A 19,647-nucleotide genomic window follows, 5' to 3' on the forward strand; every position below is an offset into this window, starting at 1 on the left:
TAATGAAATGTATGTACTTTTAATATGTTAGCGTAATAGTATTACTGCCGAACTTCAATCGGCTACGGTCGCCTGGTAGAGACTCTATCAGCAAAAGATAAAAAGGTGAGCTCTACGTCCTCAATGTCAACTGGGAAATGAAAAAACTCCAATGGCCGTAACATGGGACCTCGTCGCAGGTATAAACAAAACACTGTGTTGCTATGCTGGAACGGGAAGATTCGCAGCGGTGACCAACCCCAGCCTCCCCACCGGAAGCTCTTCACAAACACACGGTCAACTCTGAAGGAACCTTCGCGAGGTAACACGCCACCCTGCATCAATAAATTCTCCTTCACAATATAAAAGTGGGGGATAAAACTAATTTGTTTTAAATAATTTTAGGCAAAAAGTGTTTAAGCTTCATATCGATCAAACTGCGAGAAGACTCCCTACCTTTTATTTGCTCCCGGGTCCATGGGCGGCAGAGCTCAGCTTTACAACAGCGATTCTCCAAAATATTTATATTCACCAACACTTCACATAGAACACGCAAATGACAATGATTTTTTAATGAACTATTGACACTTTCACTTCACTGCACAGCTGGATGATCACTCGCTACTGGCGTTCAGTAACATAACACGAAGCTTCTCATTATTTCCACGAGGCATGCATACTTTGAGCAGTATGACCGATGATAATACTCCAAAGTTCATGCCAAAATATTGAAAGGGATAGTTGGAAGCTTGATCAGAGGCTTGTACTATCATTTAACGGATTGAATTATTCGCTACACCTTTTGTAAGCTCTAGAACAAAGAAAATCAAGAAATACCTTTTAATCTATAACGCGAACAATTACATTAAGGATACTATACCACTATACCTTTTAAGCCATTTTTAAAGACATAATTTCATTTCACTGTAACTGGTACATGTTCAAGTAAATTTCCGCACGTTCTAAATGAACGAAAGATAACGAAAGATAAATGTGTGAACCAAATTGTTGCGTTCATATATTAACTTGCTCGTGATAGTATATCATGTAGCCAGACCTTACTCCTGGAGCCAGATTTAAAAAATAGTTAACAAAACACGAAAAGTCTGAACCAAGTCAAAAACTATTATCTAATACATAGAAATAGCATGGAATATTAGGTTATTAACAAGCATTTAACTTACCAGTAATCTTAAGCGACAGATCGTCCACCTCTCAACGCTAACCGAACTACTGTGAGATCAACACTCCGCATAACATAATGAGGAATGTGGGGATAAAGCCAGAGTGACCCACTGCTTCTTACATACAGCACTGGTGGAGTAAATGGAGGTTGAGGAAACACTAAGAATCGCAGGGGAGGTTGCCTAGCACAAATATCCCAAAGCAAAGTAAAAACTTTTTCCTGGATTTGAGTCCGAGTGCGTCATGAAGGCGGTAGGGACAGGTTCGGTTTGCGCGTCGTTGGGTGGAGTTGTGGTTAGGGGGAGGTATTCAAGAGCGTCGGCGAAGTCGGGAGGGGAGAGGGAGAAGAGACCAAGGGCCCTATATACCTACCGAGACGTCACTTACCTGCGTAGTCTACATTGATCACTAATAAAGGTCACTTCCCCTGCAGCAAATTTGATCACAAGAATAAAATAAGAGATAGTCTGTAGAACAGATAGACACTAGAGAGACTGATCGAGACTATAACGGCAGAGTTAGGACTTATTGATAGGTTTTTAGACATTTGCCTGGCCTGAATGATGATACATCGGTATAATGCACTGCGAGCCTCTTCATTTGTGTTTGGCAGGGGGTGAGTGTACACCAACATGCAGCATGCGATGCACTAGGTCTTCGTGGTCGTCTAAAGCGGTACTAGCGTGGTTGTCTGTGCGGTTACTACGATAGATCAGATCATAACAATAGATGAAGAGATATGGAATGTACAACACTTAGATTCAGAATGTTGTTTTTTACACGATCAATAAGAGACTATAATGGCAGCGTTAGAGCTTACTAATAGGTTATATTCGTTTAGTTGTGATGTAGCCTACTAACAAATGTATTCTTTATGCATGTTTCGGAAATTGTCTCGTAACTCTCACAGTATGTTTTGCGTGATCTAGCTGACTAAGTTCAAAAGTAGTTGTCAAGTTTTGCCTTTCCATGGATATGGTAGTATAATTTGTTAATATGCGGAACGTTTTCATGATCTTGTGGTGTTCATGTGGGAATCCTCTTGCATGCTTCATGATATTGAGTGATCACCCCCTGCCGAGAACCAAATTGTCTGCTGTTCTCCTGGGCCAATGGAATTCTACGAAAATCGACAAATATTCCTCCTTACGATTACACTGTTAAAAAAATTAGTCAGGAATATCAAATTCTGATGAAATTTGTAAAAATGTTCCGCTCATATAGAACACTGTATATTTCGGTGATGATGACCAAAAATCAAAAACAGTTAAATAAATTTTATCAAAATGATAACAGCAATTCGATCGAAATTACTAAAAAAAACTACTAGTAAAAGGACGGTAGAAACGACGTAAAGTGCGCATATGAGAGATTCCCTCTCAGATTAACATTGTTCTCATTGAAAATCATAAATTTAGGATTTAACGCATGTTTCAGTGAAAGAAATAAAAAAGTGGAGAAAAAACACTCCTTCGGGAATCATGATTGCTAACGAACAAGCAAGTACTTTCGTGAAATTAAGCATAACTTCGATGCAATTCACCTCTGAAGCGTATTTATGGGTTACCCAAAATACATAAGGAACATATACCGCTAAGACCTATCGTTAGCGCCATAGACGCCTCACCGCACAAGCTGGCCAAATAATTAGCAAAAATTCTACTACCTAAAGTAGAGGAAGCCCAATCGTACGTAAAGAACTCAAAGCATTTCCTATAAATCGTTAAGAACGTACGGGTGAACCCGGAGGACATTCTCGTCAGCTTTGACGTCACATCACTCTCCACGAATATACCTGGAGAAGAGGCGTTGAAACTAATAGAAGAAAAGTTTGACAAGAGTATCGCTTCTCTGACATCAATTTGCCTGCACAGCACATTCTTCCGATGGCGAAACAATTTTTACGAACAAATATCAGAAGCGGCGATGGGATCTCCCATCTCTCCAGCGGAGGCGAATATTTATATGGAACACTTGGAAACAGTGGCAATCAAAAATGCAGTGCATATACCCAAATATTGGCAACGGTACATAGACGACGCTTTCACCATTTGGACGCATGGTCAACGGAAGTTAGAAGAATTTTTTTAATAATTAAATACACTTAATAGCAATTTTAAATTCACCATGGAGATAGAAGAGTCAGGAAAACTGCCATTTCTCGACGTCTTGGTGAAGAAGAATGACAACGGAAGCCTAGGCCACGCCGTGTATTGAAAACCGACGTCAACAAATCGGCATCTCCATGCCAGTTCTCATCACCACCCTGCTCAATTAAACGATGTGATGCCCTCTCTAATTGGACGTTCGATCCGGCTGAGTGACCCGAAGAATCTATCTTCAGAAACTATTAATCTGAAAACCATCCTACGTCTTAATGGTTACGACAACGGAGCTATATCCCGCAATTTTAAAAACATTATCCACAGAGACAACAGGAAAAATCCCAAGACAGAGAAAACATCATTAGCCAAAAATAAAGCCTTCTTCCCCTACGTGAAAGGAACGACAGATAAGATCGGCAACATCCTTCGGAAATTTGACCATTAAGCCACAGCCATTAGCCATTTTAAACCACACACCCAAGTACGACACCTCCTGAGAAATGCCAAGGGAAGGAGTATACAAAATACCCTGCGGAACGTGCGAGAAGAAATACATCGGGGCAACGGGACGAACGGTCAAAACTCTAACAGAAGAGCACAAAGGGGCCATTCGACTGGGTTACTCTTCAAAGTCAGCCGTAGCGGTACACGAAGCCACCGGACATGCGATCGACTTCGAAAAATCAAGAGTCATCGCGAGGGTAAAACATTTTAATGTCAGTGAAAGTAGATAATGTCAGTGAAAATACTTGTACTAATTTGAAAATACGGCACTTTATTGATTCTTAGAACAGTATATTCGCAATGAAATATATAGGTATATACACAGCCGCATGCTTTTCCTCACAACAATGCCCTCAGAAGCCGATAGCCGCACGTTGCTAGGAGTGCGTTAATATGCCTGCAATCTTTGCAAAAAAGCACACGCAGCAACCGAGAGCACGTATAAAAACGACTGTTTTTTTGGAGGAAACAGCTTTTAATATGGGTAATACCATACGTAAGTAACAAAACAACTTCTAAACTTTATTATACCGTGTAATACGCCCTTAAGAATATATATTTTTCCCATTTTTTGTTCAAATACATCCCACAGAGAGAGCTGCATAGCAACCAGGATCTAGTTCTCTCAAAAATAATTTTATGTCAACGAAATTCGCATTTTCCTTGGTTTTCGGGTAAATTTACTCAAGGAAGAGATTGATAGAGCCCCGTATGAAGGTGTTATTTCCCAGCCTTATTTTTCCTGGCGGAAATTTATCGTAGTCATGCATTATTTAATCGATTTCCTTTCCGGTATGTCTCCAGCAATTCCATTGCAATGTATTAGTACTTCAAAGTAAAAAACTGGAGAAATTGGGACATGATAATCATATTTATCATGAATCGAACATGTAATCGATGCATATGATGATTTTTTGGGGCGTTTGCTGGGAATTTTTTCTCCGGTCGATGAGAGATAAACACATTCCTTTGCAAACATCTTCCCAATAATTTCTATGTGAAGGCATATTAATGAACGACTTAAAATAGCTAGAATAACGGATACAAAACTGTGTAAACTCACACTGAGCCATATTATCCCCTCTTCAAGAGAACAATGAATTAGTACTCTCAGCACAGTTCACTGAAAGTTTGTCTAAAAAGAAAAAAAATTGTGAGGCATATATTTCAATATTTCAAATGAAAATTTTTATTTTAGAGCTATGCAATTTGTGCAAGTTAGTACGGGATCGTAACTGGATTGATTCCCAAGTGAAGTAGATGGGTCCTTTGCGATGCAAGGGTGAAATAGAGGCTTGATAACCTCACTAGATGTTAAACATATAAGACACTTAGGGTCCCAAATGCCTAAGTGTAGACCTGTTCATTTAGATTCCCCACGAAGAACCCGGGTTAATGCTTCTTCTCCAATTCTTCTCATTGTACAATAAACTCCGAGACTCCAATTGGCAAATGCATGATACGATCTTTCTCTGTCCTGCATAGTCTACAAGTGTCGTTAACTAATCCACTTTTGATAGCAAAATCTATGGAGTGGGAATGAACTGGACGCAAATGTCTTTGTGAACAAGAACGATCACTTTGATCGACTGATCAAATGCAAGAATATGATACTACGTTAGAGCCACACCACGTGGATGGCACTGTCGCCTTTTCCTGGAGCAGCATGGGACGTATTTTCCATCCCCACACCCAGCAGGGAGTATCCATGTTCCCTAATGACGTTGGTCAGTGATTTCTGTATTCCCATGTATTTCCTGATTACTCCAGAGAAATATCTCCTCTCTCTCTCTCGCCATCACCTTTGGCTTTTTCGAAATTAACCGTGTGGCCGAGTTCACTTCTTGCCTTCTCACCATGTGTCACATTGTACATTCATGGTTGTCAGGTTAGCTGTCATTCAGGAAACTATCACAGTTTTTATTTCCTCTCTATAATAGGCAGATGCCTAGGACGCAAAGAGGTGGAGGAATTGGCCGCCGAGGGCCCTATCCCGGAGGAGTTGGAGACTCTGGGGGCTGACGTGGAATTACCACAAACAGAAGAGATTCCGATAGCCACAGCCTCATCACCCCCGGAGGCGGGCCGACCATCAACGCCCGCCTCTCCTCCTCCGGGAGAAGGAGGACTGGTAGAAGACCTCAACATCGAACAAGAGGGCCCTGCCAGGGAGCTGGAAGAGGTGGAAGACTTTCCAGGGCCCGACCTCCACCGTCCGTCAGTTGAAGTATTCATACAACGTCATAATAATATAATTATGGATATAGCATCAATCACAAATGAAATTGACTGGATGGTGGAGGTCATAGAGCGAAGGATTGAAGATCTTGTCCGCCAGGCCCTGGAACTAAGAACGTCGCGGAACCATCCTGATGGGGATGGGAGGTTTTACCACCATTGAAACCACCTGCAACCCGCGGCGAGGCCCGAAGTCCCACCTCAAGAGGTAAGTGAATGTATCGTATGTTTTTATGCCTAGAAGTCTTGGTGTGGACTTAAACTAGAGAGATATCAACTTCATGCAAATGCCAACAGGATTGAAATGGTAGAATCCCATATCTTTTGATCCCTCTCAATGTAAAGGAGGGCCTCCCCCTGCAATCTGGATCCATTCCTGCCACCATTCAAACATGAGTGATATTCTGCTTCTCAACTTGCCTTATAGGTTAGGAGAATCACAGATCTTTTGACTGCTTTCCTCTTTCCATAGCTGGGAAGATTGCGCATTAACTCTGTTCTGGGAGTAACATTCGTTTGTAGAAGTTCATTTCCATTGAAAATTTAATTTCCATAGCATTTATCACTCTTAAACTAGGAGAAGTAAAAGGATTTTAATCAAATTAATTCATAATTAATTAAATTACATTTCTATCTGCCACATTGACATTGAAGCTGAGGTTAACGACACTGTACATAGTTTCTGGCTGCTGCAAAGCCCCCTCAAGTACTCAAAGTTGTCTGTGTGCAGTCACAGTTGAATATAATTAGTAATGAATCAATGATGATGGCAATAGCTACGAGAATAGGTGCTCATTTCCAGACTCTGCTCACATTGCAACCTTTGACGCTCCTAGCTGAGTATGTGTTGGCCATTTATCAACATTGAAATTATGCAAAGGAGGACATCACCGAAGATGCCCTAATTATAGCTTTGTTAAAGGTGTGTCATACCGTTTCAATAATATGTAGATTCCCACCTGTATAATTTTATTAGAGGATAAACCTCACAATGGAGCCCGTAAGAATTACTCCCACAGCTCAACATGTGCATGGATATGAGTTTCCTCGGTACATTCCTTCCACTAATTGTAAGACTTGTGTCCCTGTAGTTTGACTCCAATTTTGCTAGTTCCGTCACATCCTTGACCTTTCTTATTGGCTTAAAAAGCAAAGGGTGCAGCTTGCCTTGTGTGCCAGCCGTTCAAGTTTTACTGATTTGGCCCTGATAGGAAAATCGGATGTGTGGTTTCAACAAATTATTGAAAACAATAGTACCTTGCTGTGGGATAATCTATTCCCATGGTGGCATTAATAGCAAATACTGACCCCTATGTAATTATCACTTATGTCTTCCATTGTACATTTCTGAATGCTAGTATCCTCTCCTAAAAACACTATTATTCTAAAAAAAGGTAAAAGTTTTCTTGCAAGAGCTTGTAATAATCTTGGATAATATTTGTAATTACATTCAAAACACACAACATTAGGTCTAGAGTAACATTTTCTCTAATTTTAAGTTGTGACACAGTTCTAATTTTCATAAATTAATGAGGTTTATCCACAATTATATGCCTTCACTATTTCAGGGCCATAACATCAAGGCCAACTCCCTGGCATGTCGGCGGCCAACCACCTAGAGGTACCTATATGACATTTTCAAGGTTTTCCATTGGAATTGCTGTAGCTTAATTCCTAGAAATAGTATTCATCCCTCAGTCTTAGATTGTAACAAGATTGAAATACTTTCCACCATTCTAATCATTCCACCACAATTCAATTGAGAATTAAACTTAGTGCTCAGTTGAGCATCCCCTATTCCAATGGCGCAGCGTGGGGGGGGTTTTGGGGGATAAACCCCCTCCCAGAGCTCAGAGAAATTTTTAAGTTTAATCCATTTTACTTAATGGATTAGTATTCTTTATAGAATAGTATTAGGATTAATCACATATCCCTCAGAAAAGCATAAAGCTCGCCATTTTACACCATTAATCTTAAAAAATTTCTGGAAGAGGGTATCCCCAGCTCCCGCTTACCCTGGCTGTTATGCAATACCCACACAGCACAAAGTATTGTAGTTTCGCTTAACCCCCCCACCCTCAGCCTTTATTCTTACCTGCGCCCCTGACCCCTTCCTCCTATAATAGGTAAGATGGGTTTCTATAAATCTAGCTAACCATCTTCTATATAATTATATTTAAAAGAGGATGTCTATTTGTCTGTCTGCTATGCGCATTATCATGGCTGCACAGATTGCTACCCAAGTTAGTACACAAGTACTTCTCATCCTCCCAAAACGGCTTAGTTCCTCTTCATGTTGTACCCTATGTGTCCTTTTTCTTGATGTTTTTGCATTAGCTTGTGTTATGTCACGTATATGACGTCATGGAATTTCTGTGGTAGGACATCCTGACGCGTAGGCACTCCGCTTGTCACGCCCTAAGGGAAACATAACTCAAAGGATACCATGATTACCCATTTAAATGTACTCGGCGCAAACCTTTTAGCTGGGGTATGCGTTCACAAGACACTTTTGGCCTACTCATGTACGTAAATGCCTTACAATCAACATTGTGGAGTGGGATGAGAGCTGATCCCATAAGGGGAGGGGCGGGCTTAATTACCGTGCAGTGGCCCTAAGGTCTCCCTAAGTTGGGTCTCCGGCAGTGCCAGAATACATACGACCACAGCTATCTCACCAGTCACCTTCCTTCCCCTATACCAGCTATAGCCGGCATCAGGTCGTTTGCATATGTAAATGCTCGTCGATTCTACCCGACGTTTGGCATCAAAGAAATAGGGATGGGTGAACACAAGGAAACTCTAGCGAACACAACTAAAAAGTCTGTAAATCCAGACTTAGAGACTTTGAGGCTTGTATGCTTTAAAAACTGCAATGATAAAATCTGCCAACACCCTAGAATCCATTAAAGCCCCAAAATTTGAGCACTCAAATATTGTAATGTGGAATTGATTGGATTAGGAAAAGAACAAGATTGCTTGTGGACAACACTCTTATCTTTGTTGCGGTCAAAATTTGATTACAGATTTGTACATCAATGCCAGGGCCAGCTAAAGGGAAAACACAGAGCAAACCACTGTTGTATCGCCCTACTAAAGGGGGGTTTGGTATGGAATATAATTACATATACCAATTAAGCGGTCCGGGGAAAGGGATGCAGCTAGGAATTAAGGATAGGGGAATTTCAGAGGGGGCAATCAACACTAGGGGATCTGGAGGGTATGGAATGCCCGCCATGGTAAGCGGCTGGTGCTGGGTCCTCCCCCAGAAAATTTTAAGATAAATGGTTCAAAATGGTGAGGTTTACGGCTTTCTGAGGGATATTCTATCGATCCTTACACTTTTCCATGATTAATATCAATCCAATTAAGTAAAATGGATTAAGTTAAAAAATTCCTCTAAATTCTGGGTGGAGGGGGTTTATCCCCCAAAGCCGGTCCCCTCCCTGAGCCACTGTATAGCATCACCTCTTTTGTGTATAATGCAGTGTACCTTTTCTGTTAAAATGAAATACTAGGGAGCATTTTTTGAGATAATATGAACATTTTAATCCAAATAGTTTAATACACTTATATTTTACAAAACCAACATAATGAGTGGCAGTGATATGTTTTTATTATATACATGTTTTATAACCATGAAACTTTATGAGCTTTTTTTTCACTAAGTCTAGCTTTCCTTCTGCAAATATAATAATAAATTTACACAAGGAGGTAGCATACAAAAATAAAATTTTAAATGTGGAAAACAATTTAATTTTGCTGTTTGGGCGTTTGGTTGCCCACTAGCTATGTCACTCTGGGCAGTTGCCTGGGAAGCTCAGGGTGGCATAGGTCCTGGTTAATGCCACTGTTTCTCCTCGTCACTAAAATCTAGGAGAGCAAGTTACATGCAACCATTCCCTGTGAGCGTTAGAAAACATTTTAGGATATAAGCATATTAGTGCAATGAAGTTTTTGAAGTTAACTTTATTTAAATATTTACCTGGAGATTTCTATGCTCCATCTTTAGATATATATGTCTGTAAAACCCGTTATGTGACATTCAAAAAGCATTCCAGCCGACATACTAAGACATCTTTTAGGGATAAGAAATGAATAGTTTTGAAATTCAATATGATACCTAATGAGTTTTGAAATCTAACCAAAAACAGGTACTCATAAAAAAAATTTCTGCATAGTTAGAGTTCCTATCAAGAGTAATTGTGCATGTTCTAGTTGGATGATACATGAGGGGAGCCAAAAACAACAGGAATTTCGCAATAACTTTTTCAATAAACAATATTTTCTCGACAAATTTTTATCACCTTCTAAGTAATCCTCACTGACGTCAACACATTCATCTAATCGTTACTTCGACTGTTCAAAACAATTTTTTAATTCACTTCAATCAACATTCTTTAAGCCTTTCAGCGATTTTTGTTTTACTTCATCTACCGTCCCAAAACGTTTTCCTTTCCTATCCGTTTTCAGTCTAGGAAGTAGAAAAAGTAACAGGTGGCAATATTTGGTGAATAGTGGGGGTGAACAGTTGGCGTGATGCCGTTTTTTGTCAAAAACCACTTAATGGACATCACGGTGTGGGCGGGTACGTTGTCATGATGGAAGAGCCAATCACCTGTGCGCCAAAGATCCACCCCTTTTTTCCGGATAATTTCCATTAACCTCTGCAAAATATCTACAAAGTCCTTCAATGGTTCGGCAACGATCTTCTTGAACGAAGGAGTGGATTTTTGCAACATTGTTGTCCGTCCTAGATGTTGACGGGTGCCCTGAACGAGGATGGTGATCAATCGAGATCTGTCCTTGGTTAAGATGCGAAAAACCAGTCGTAGACACGTGTTTTACTGAGAGTGCTATTCCCAAATGCAGTTTTGAGCATCACTAGAGTTTCTGCGGGAGTTTTCCCCCACAAAAAAAACAAAACTTCACAGCCGAACGTTGCTCCCGGCAGTCAGCCATTACACGTTTTCGCAAAATCGGAAGAAGTTGATTAACTGAAAAAATCCCAAAGACAAACAGATGCACTCAGAGCGACCAGGATACGCACACTGACTCAGAAAATATCACTGCTTGAAACCCTTTACGGGAAAAGCAGATCCTTCTCTCAGCCGTTAGGTCCCCCCTCGTAATGTAAATATGTACTAATATGAGAAACACTAACAGGAAAATACATGCTGTTTTGTTTTGAGGAATATTTGATTTGAATACAGTAAAAATAACTCCAAATATTAGTATTAAGATAGTATAGTTTTATGTGCTTTAAAATAACACTGATAATATCTGCTGGAAATTTCTTGATTGCAAAGAGTCGTTTCGTCAGAAAGCGGCCTCTACGTAGCACTGCCTGTATTTCACGCCATGGACGGTGCACTGCCGGGCCAGATTGAAATGGGTGTCGTGGTGACCACGGCAACCGTTAATGGTGCCGTCCCGTCAACTGAGCGATTCGATTCATTAAAAGACATCCTTGCACACGCATAGTTATTTGAAGGCACGAAGCGCTAGCATTTGGGGAAGGGAAGGAAGGAACAGAAAGGACAGGAGGAGAGGGGTTCTCCTTATTAGTGGTCTGATATACGGCTCTTCCACGAGCTTCAATGCAAAAAAAAAACATTTTCACATTGGCCAAATCTAACAGATAATTCTTTAGGTGAGAAAGCCTCATTCTAGATGTTTCAGGATTGATAAATGGGAAATAATTTTTCACTTTTCTTTGAATCCGATTATGTTTTGCTATGTGTGCTTCTTTCCCATTGGCAACGGCTGTAATCAAAACTAAGCGGTTTTGTTGTATCTAGCTGCTGTCCTACCTTCCCTCAACACCTGGGTGAGGGTTATTGAAAGGGAACGCACGACATGAAAGATTTTGGCCAATTTGTAAGTTATATAGTATTACGATAACTACCCAGAACTCAGTTTGAAAACACCATCATGGGTGGTTGTCTTTGCGGTTGGACTGTTATTTATCATGGTTCCAGCTTTAAATATCAAACGAAGGAAAGGAATTTTAAAATTCCAAAATCTAGTGATACTGCTCATACCAGGGTAAGTGAATTCAGCTCAGAAGGATTTTTTGTGAAAGACAGAGCACATATTACTATGCTAAGTTTGCAATAAAAAATTTGAACACACAGTCACTCAGTCAAAGAAAGCGAAGGAGGAGCTTGTTGTTGCTACTGCTGAAGCAGTTTTAAAGGCTTTATTTAGTGTAGAGAAACTTGACAATCCAAAATTTCTGGAATGGCTATCCAAGTATATACATATAAGGTTGTGGGGATTTGCCATTTGCCAATTGCATTTGCCAAGACTACATAGCCATTGAGCCATTCATGTACCGTCAACCAATATAACTTGACCATTTCCTTCATTTTGATTTATCAGAAATTTAGTACAATCAAAATTGTGTTAAATGTTACGTAAAATGCTTAGTAAAAGTAGTATTCATGAAACGTGTACCATTAAATAAATGGCTATAAACGTGGAAAAATTGTAGCATTATAATTACACCGCCAAGATTTTCTATAACACCGAAATCACATGGTTTAATAATGAATTTTAGCAAAAAATAAAACCACTTCCATGGACCTCTATTTATAGGCAATAGGCAGATGCAATTTATCATACTAATTATAAATACCAGGAGCAATAATATAAGTAATAAAAAGGGTAGATCATCCATTGTTCAATTTTAGCTGATTTCTGAATAATATCATGTAAATTGATTTTCCAGCCATAACACGTGACTGGGACGAGTCCAATGAAAAATTTGGGGAAGGACACCTGCCCCAAGCCTCTGGCAGATCGTCAAAATGGTATGAGATCTGTTTTTGTTATCATTTTACTAGGTACAAATTTTATTTAATTGGTCTCATATCATGCAAAAAAAAACAAATACATACACTTTCAAAATAATACACCTTTATGGTAGACAAATTCCTCCAGAAACTGATTTATGCCGTGATAGCTTTTTTTTTACTAGAAGAAGGTAACTTACTCAATGCACCCATTAATTTCCAGGAATACCTACTATCTTCATTTAAAGGTCAATGGCACATGAACTTTATCATACAATATACAAAAAATACCAGTAGCAATATCATATATAATAATAAGGGTAGATCATTCAAAATACATTTTAACTCTTTCGCTACTTATGACAAAAGTATGCAGGGGGACGTTTCTTGACCTGGGAGGTGAAAGCCAAAAACTTTTCATCAGAGATTTTGCTAATCAGGCCGAATGCCGAAATTATACGTTTCCTTGTACTCTGCCTTTTATGACAGTCAAGGGTTTGTGAAGTCTTAGTTTCAGGACCAAGCACATAAGGACTTAGGCCATACCCTCGAAATCTTGGAGCAGGTACTCGGGCCCCTCGTCTTATATTACCCCTCTTTGTGGGGGGGGACTTTGGTCATGCAATTGTTCCTTCCATCCGTTCCGTTTGCAAAATAAATAAGTTCCTTATTTGTTCCTTCCTCAAAAAATACAAACTAAGAATTGAATTGTTTTACTTTTGAGCAACATTTAAAACTTTTAAGCAAAAGTCTACCATAAATATTAACTTATATCAGGATTTCAGTATAAACATCAAGATGGAAATTTTTGATGCGTTAAATCGTTAACATTGACAGTAGAGCTCCGTTTTAAATTAGAAAAATCTCAGAATAAAATGAGGAATTTGATTCAAATTCTGCAATTTACAAGCATGCAGCAATTATCCATGAAGCTAATTAATATAAACAAAGCATGAATTGACCACAAACCAATGACGCAGTTAGGGTTATGAACCCCGGAAAGAGGGAGATCAACTACACACGGAGAGATATTGCAGAGTTCCCACTAGGAAGGTTCGAAAAAGGTTGGTGCTGAGTGTGTGTGATTATATGGGAGACCATTCTTGATGAATGTCCTGCATTCATGCTCCGTACAGAGGGGATGGAAGATTTGCTTGAGGCTCAGTCCAGCTCTCATGCTAAGGAGAGAACTCCACCATCTTGAAAGGGTTTAGCTGGCTCATAATGAATAACATTCAAATTGTTTTTCAGCCATAACAGTTGACTATGCGTCTGATCGCTAAATGTGGTGAATGAGACCTGCCCCTAGCCTCCAGCAGATCATCAAAATGGTATGAAACCTGTTTTTGTAATCATTTTTCTAGATATACATTTTTTATATATTAGACTCACTACCAACCATAAAAAAATACATACACATTCAAAATCATTCACTTCTGTGGTAGAAAAATTCCTCCAGAAACTGATTTATGCTATGGTGGCTTTTGTTTACTAGAAAGAGTTTCTAGTAATAGGTTTTGTAACTCTGAATAACTTAATGACCACCATGCCCCCACCATGTTTCTTAGCTTACGTGCTGTTGCCAGCTTTCTTCCACTAATAACTCATTTAAGTAGTAGTATATGTATTATATATGTATTAGACCATGCTCTTCCTGTATCCTGCATTTATAACTTTTAAATTTTTAACATTTTTTATGCAGATTTTGTGAATATGGATTCAAGATTTGATTCAAATTGGTGAAAGATTCTTTTTGTATTTGGATTTCTTAAAATTGTGGATTTGCCCAATCACTCATTTTTATCCTTTTTCAGATAACAGCAGATGTCGTATCACAGCAATTTCATACATTGCAGGGCAGACTGTCAATGAATTTTTTGTTTCTTAGCTGCAACAAGTTACTTGCAACCATGCCCTGTGAGCGTTATAAAATATATTAGTGCACTCAAATTTTTATTGAGACATTAATTTAAACAATAGCCAAGACATTTCATAGTATCATCTTTAAATTTATGAATGTTTTTTGAACCTGTGGTTTCACTTTATAAAAGACATTATAGCCCATAAATGTACCAAGGAACTTTTGGGACAATTAATGTATGATTTTGAATTTTGAGATGATAATGAATTTTGAAATCTGAACCAAAAAAACGATACTCGTATTAAAATATTTCTGCATACTTTGAGAACCTATCAAAAGTAATTGTATGTATACGGTCTAGTTGGATAATAGTGTAAATACGTACTAAATATGCAGGGGCGGATCCAGGATTTCTTTCTGGGGGGTACAAGAAATTCTGTATACAGGATTTTTTCCGGGGGGGGGGGGGGCACTAGGATACCTCGTAATACAAAATGAACGCAATGATAATGGGACCCTATTAAAAATCATTAAAGCTTATTTTTAAGGGTCTAAGGGTACCCATGCCCCTGAGCCCCCCACAAGATCTGCCTATGCTAATATGAGAAACACTACCAGTATAACTAACTGACTAACTGACAAGAGGAGACAACGCACCTTATTCTGCCTTTTTTACGCCGTATTTTTTATGGCATTTCGGAATGGCGAACACATCTCTAAACTGATAATGGTTCCATTGAATGGGCCTTAGTTTGGCAGTAATTAATTAATATAATGAGAAAAAAAATTATGCTGTAATTAATTAATTTCAGAGCGGTATTTTTAACAAGTGTTATATAATCCCAAAATAGCGCCTTTTCACCATCAGGATTAGTTGGTCTAGTGGTGAGAACATCCGGCTCTCACAATAAGGGCTTGGGATCGATGCTATGCCATGTCAGAATATTTTGTAGTTTTCATTTTGATCATACGGTGACAAGTTTTCACTAATGTTAATTGCATCAAGCATAGGAATGAGAAATCTTATTTATAGATATAGATGAGTATAAAACATAGATAAGTAGATATCTAATAGACATCTATAGTAGATATATAATAGACATCTACAGTAGATATCTATTAGACATGCTGCTGTTGTGACAATAATATATCTAATAGATATCAACGATAGATGTCTATTAGATAACTATATATCTATCTGTAGATATCTATTAGATATCTAACAGATGTTTATTCTATGTGTGGGGGATGAACCTCACAATGGAGTCCGTAAAAATTACTCCGACAGCCCAACATGTGCATGTACATGTATGAGTTTCCTCAATACATTCCTTCCACTAATTGTAAGACTTTTGTCCCTGTAGTTTATTCCAATTTTGCTAGTTCAGTCACATCCTTGACCTTTCTTATTGGCTTAAAAAGCAAAGGGTGCAGCTTGCCTTGTGTGCCAGCTAACCAAGTTTTACTGATCTGGCCCTGATAGGGAAATCGAATGTGTGGTTTCAACAAATTATTGAAAACAATAGTACCTTGCTGTGGAATAATCTGTTCCCATGGTAGCATTGATAGCAAATACTAACCCCTATGTAATTATCACTTATGTCTTCCATTGTACATTTCTGAATGCAAGTATCCTCCCCAAAAAACACCATTATTCTAAAAAAGGTAAAGTTTTCTCGGAAAAGATTGTAATAATCTTGGATAATATTTGTATTTACTTTCAACCACACAACATTAGGTCTAGAGTAACATTTTATCTAATGTTTAAATGTGACACAGTTCTAATTTTCATCAATACATTTATATGCCTTCACTATTTCAGGGCCATAACATCTAGGCCAATTCCCTGGCACGTCGGCGGCCAACCACCTAGAGGTATTTAGACATTTTCAAGTTTTTCAATTGGAATTTCTGTAGCTTAGTTCCTAGAAATGGTATTCATCCCTCACTCGTAGATTGTAACAAGATTGAAATACCTTCTACCATTCTAATCGTCCCAACGCAATTCAATTGTGAATTAATCTCAATACTCAGTTGAGCGTCCCCTATTCCTCCTATATAAGGTATTCTATAAATCTAGCTAACTATCTTCTATATATTTAAAAGAAGATGTCTGTTTGTCTGTCTGCTATGCACATTGCCATTGCTACACAGATTGCGACCAGAGTTAGTACACAAGTACTTCTCATCCTCCCAAAACGCCTTAGTTCCTCTTCTTGTTGTACCCTATGTGTCCTTTTTCTTGTTGTTTTTGCATTAGCTTGTGTTATGTCACGTGTATGACGTCACGCAATTTCTGTCGTTGGACATCCTGCCGCGTAGGCACACCTCTTGACACGCCCGAAGGGGAAACATAACTCAAAGGAAACTCTAATTTTCTTTTAACACTTTGAGTTCCGGCCGCTAAATTTAAAGCCCTACTGAAAAATCCAGCCATTTTTACAATATTCGTGCATTTTTTAAATCATTAGCATCCAAAATATATATTTATATGGATGTGCATTTCAATAAAAATGGACTTTGCTCTTCTTTATGAATGAGTTGAATAACGTTTATTCCTCATTTTTAAATATATAATTTAACAATTAAAACCCTCTGTTTTTGAAAAATAAAAAAGTTGCAACATATGATGTACCGCCATAACATGCATAATAATTTTATTTAAATGCTCAATTTGAACTATTTAAAGCATGGAAATCATAAAAAAGCATTGTTCCAAGCAAAGCATTATAAATCCTGGATGACAAAAAGGGTCAATGCACCCTAAACGAACCAAAGAAGAAACCATTGGCTCAAAGAATTTTCACACTAAGTGGCCTATGATGAGGATGCCCGTGGCTACAGAGGACTTTTCGCCCTCAAGACATAAATTGAACTCTTTTTCCATCGAGCAGTTGATTTTTGAAAAAACAGAACCCCTAAGCAGTGAACTGGAAAAGTACCACGGGCGAAATATTACTGCTTCACGCATACAATCCAATACAATACAAACGCAATACATCCATACATACGTATAGTTATTTGAAGGCACAAAGCGCTAGCATTTGGGGAAGGGAAGGAACGAACAGAAAGGACAGGAGGAGAGGGGTTCATTTTATTAGTGGTCTGATATACGGCTCTCCAAAGAGCTTCAATACAAAAAAAAAACATTTTGACACTGGCCAAATCTAACATCTAATTCTTCAAGTGAGAAAGCCTCATTCTAGATGTTTCAGTATTGATAAATGGAAAATAATATTTCACGTTTCTTTGAATCCATACATGAGTATACATAATGATAAGGGTGGATCATTCAAAACACATACAAGCTGGCTCCTAATGAATATCATGTGAATTGATTTTCCAGCAATAACACCTGACAATATATGAAATTTGGGGAATGATAGCTGCCCCTAGCCTCCAGATGATCATCAAAATGGTATGAGATCTATTTTTACTTTGATTTTTCTGAATATAAATTTTTTATGTATTAGTCAAATTTTATTCAAAAAATATTTCCTAAATGCAAATGTTAATTTCCAAGAATATCTATTATCTTCATTTAAATCTTTCCCACTGGCGGCTAGAATAGGAAAACATTTTCGTGCTACAAGTTGCATTAGAATATTTCAAATCTCTCTGTACGGAGCTCTGTTTCGAGGGTGAGTTGCCTGGGTATTTTCATCCCTCTGATTTGGGACCCAGCTCAACGCCCAGCGATCAGCGTCCGTCCCTTACCCCGACCACTGGACTACACCCTCTAACCTTATCATAGCACCAATCCATGGTCAACTTACTGCATTACCAGTGTTTCTTCACCAAACATTGTATTTGATTTTCAATAATTTACTCTTATATAAGAATAACTGTTTTTTTAAGCAATGAGGATTTTTAAACAGGTTTCTTGTGTTAATAACAACAAAGTTACTAAATATGAATAAGGGATTAAGGCTCTAAGTATGTAAGGCTGTTATTTTTAACGCTTAAATTTTGTTTACAAATTACTTAATCTCAGATCAAAACGAAGAATTCATTTCAAAGCATTGAAAAAATTGTTGTAAGCACAAAATATATCATTGGAAAAACTATTGACAATATAACCACCTCGCAACGGATTCCTACAGCCAGGATGATCATAAATGAGTGAAAGGGTCTGGCTTAATTGCCGCGGAGTGGCCCTAAGCAGAGGCGCAACCAGGAATTGAGGCTAGGAGGGGTTTTAGGCACAACTAATACGTCCGTGTCTGGGGATATGGCATACCCGCAAGGGTAAGCAGGAGGTGCGGGGGCCCTCCCAGAGAAAAATTTGGATAAATAGTGAGTTTTACGACTTTCTGAGGGATATTTTGTAAAGCCTCACAAAATTCTATAAGTAATGTTAAAGCAATTAAGTAAAATGGATTTAACTTTTTAAAAAATCAGAGCTCTGGGGGGGGTTTTATCCCCCTAATCCCCCCCTCGCTGGACCACTGGCCCTAAGGACTCGCTAAGCTGGGTCTCAGGCCGGGCCTGAATGCATCCGACAATTGCTACCTCAGTGGTTACTTCCCTTCCCTCGCATCTGCAAGAGCCGACATCCGGTAGGTTGTAATAAAATGTGCAACAGCTATACCTGACGTCAGGTCTTCTGCGTATGAAAATGCCCGTCGGCCACACCCGACGTCCCGTGCGGAAGGGTTAAACGCAGGCCTGTGCTGGGTCCCATCTTACGACAGTGGACGGCCATGGCCAGAGGGTGCCAGGAGTATTCAGGAGGAGGACTGCAGGGGAGTGTGGGGGTGTGGAATACAATAATTAATTTTGGAATTTATATCCTCACCCTTTTGAGATTGAATTGAATCTTACCAGTTTGAATCATATTAAATTAAATTATTATTTTTTTACTCAAGACAGTGTTAATTATGCCATTGAATGAGACATGATTGAATTTAAGGGACTGGTCAATGTTGGTATTCTGACCGTAAAATTCGTCAATTTTGGAACAGGAGGGTGCAGCGGG

At 38.8% G+C, this 19,647-nt stretch overlaps 2 long non-coding RNA genes across 2 annotated transcripts; both read left to right on the forward strand.

Moving 5' to 3' along the window:
* The first annotated feature begins 5,560 nt into the window (after positions 1-5,560).
* On the forward strand, positions 5,561-12,813 carry LOC124165843. The gene is made up of 3 exons (XR_006866341.1): positions 5,561-6,219; positions 7,580-7,632; positions 12,745-12,813. It is a non-coding gene; the product is annotated as an uncharacterized LOC124165843 (long non-coding RNA).
* Positions 12,814-13,841: 1,028 nt separating this feature from the next.
* On the forward strand, positions 13,842-18,111 carry LOC124166089. The gene is made up of 3 exons (XR_006866396.1): positions 13,842-14,139; positions 16,492-16,544; positions 18,016-18,111. It is a non-coding gene; the product is annotated as an uncharacterized LOC124166089 (long non-coding RNA).
* The last annotated feature ends 1,536 nt before the right edge of the window (positions 18,112-19,647 follow it).

This window comes from Ischnura elegans, chromosome 9 (assembly GCF_921293095.1).
Source record: "Ischnura elegans chromosome 9, ioIscEleg1.1, whole genome shotgun sequence".
Classification (NCBI taxonomy): Eukaryota; Metazoa; Arthropoda; class Insecta; order Odonata; family Coenagrionidae; genus Ischnura; species Ischnura elegans.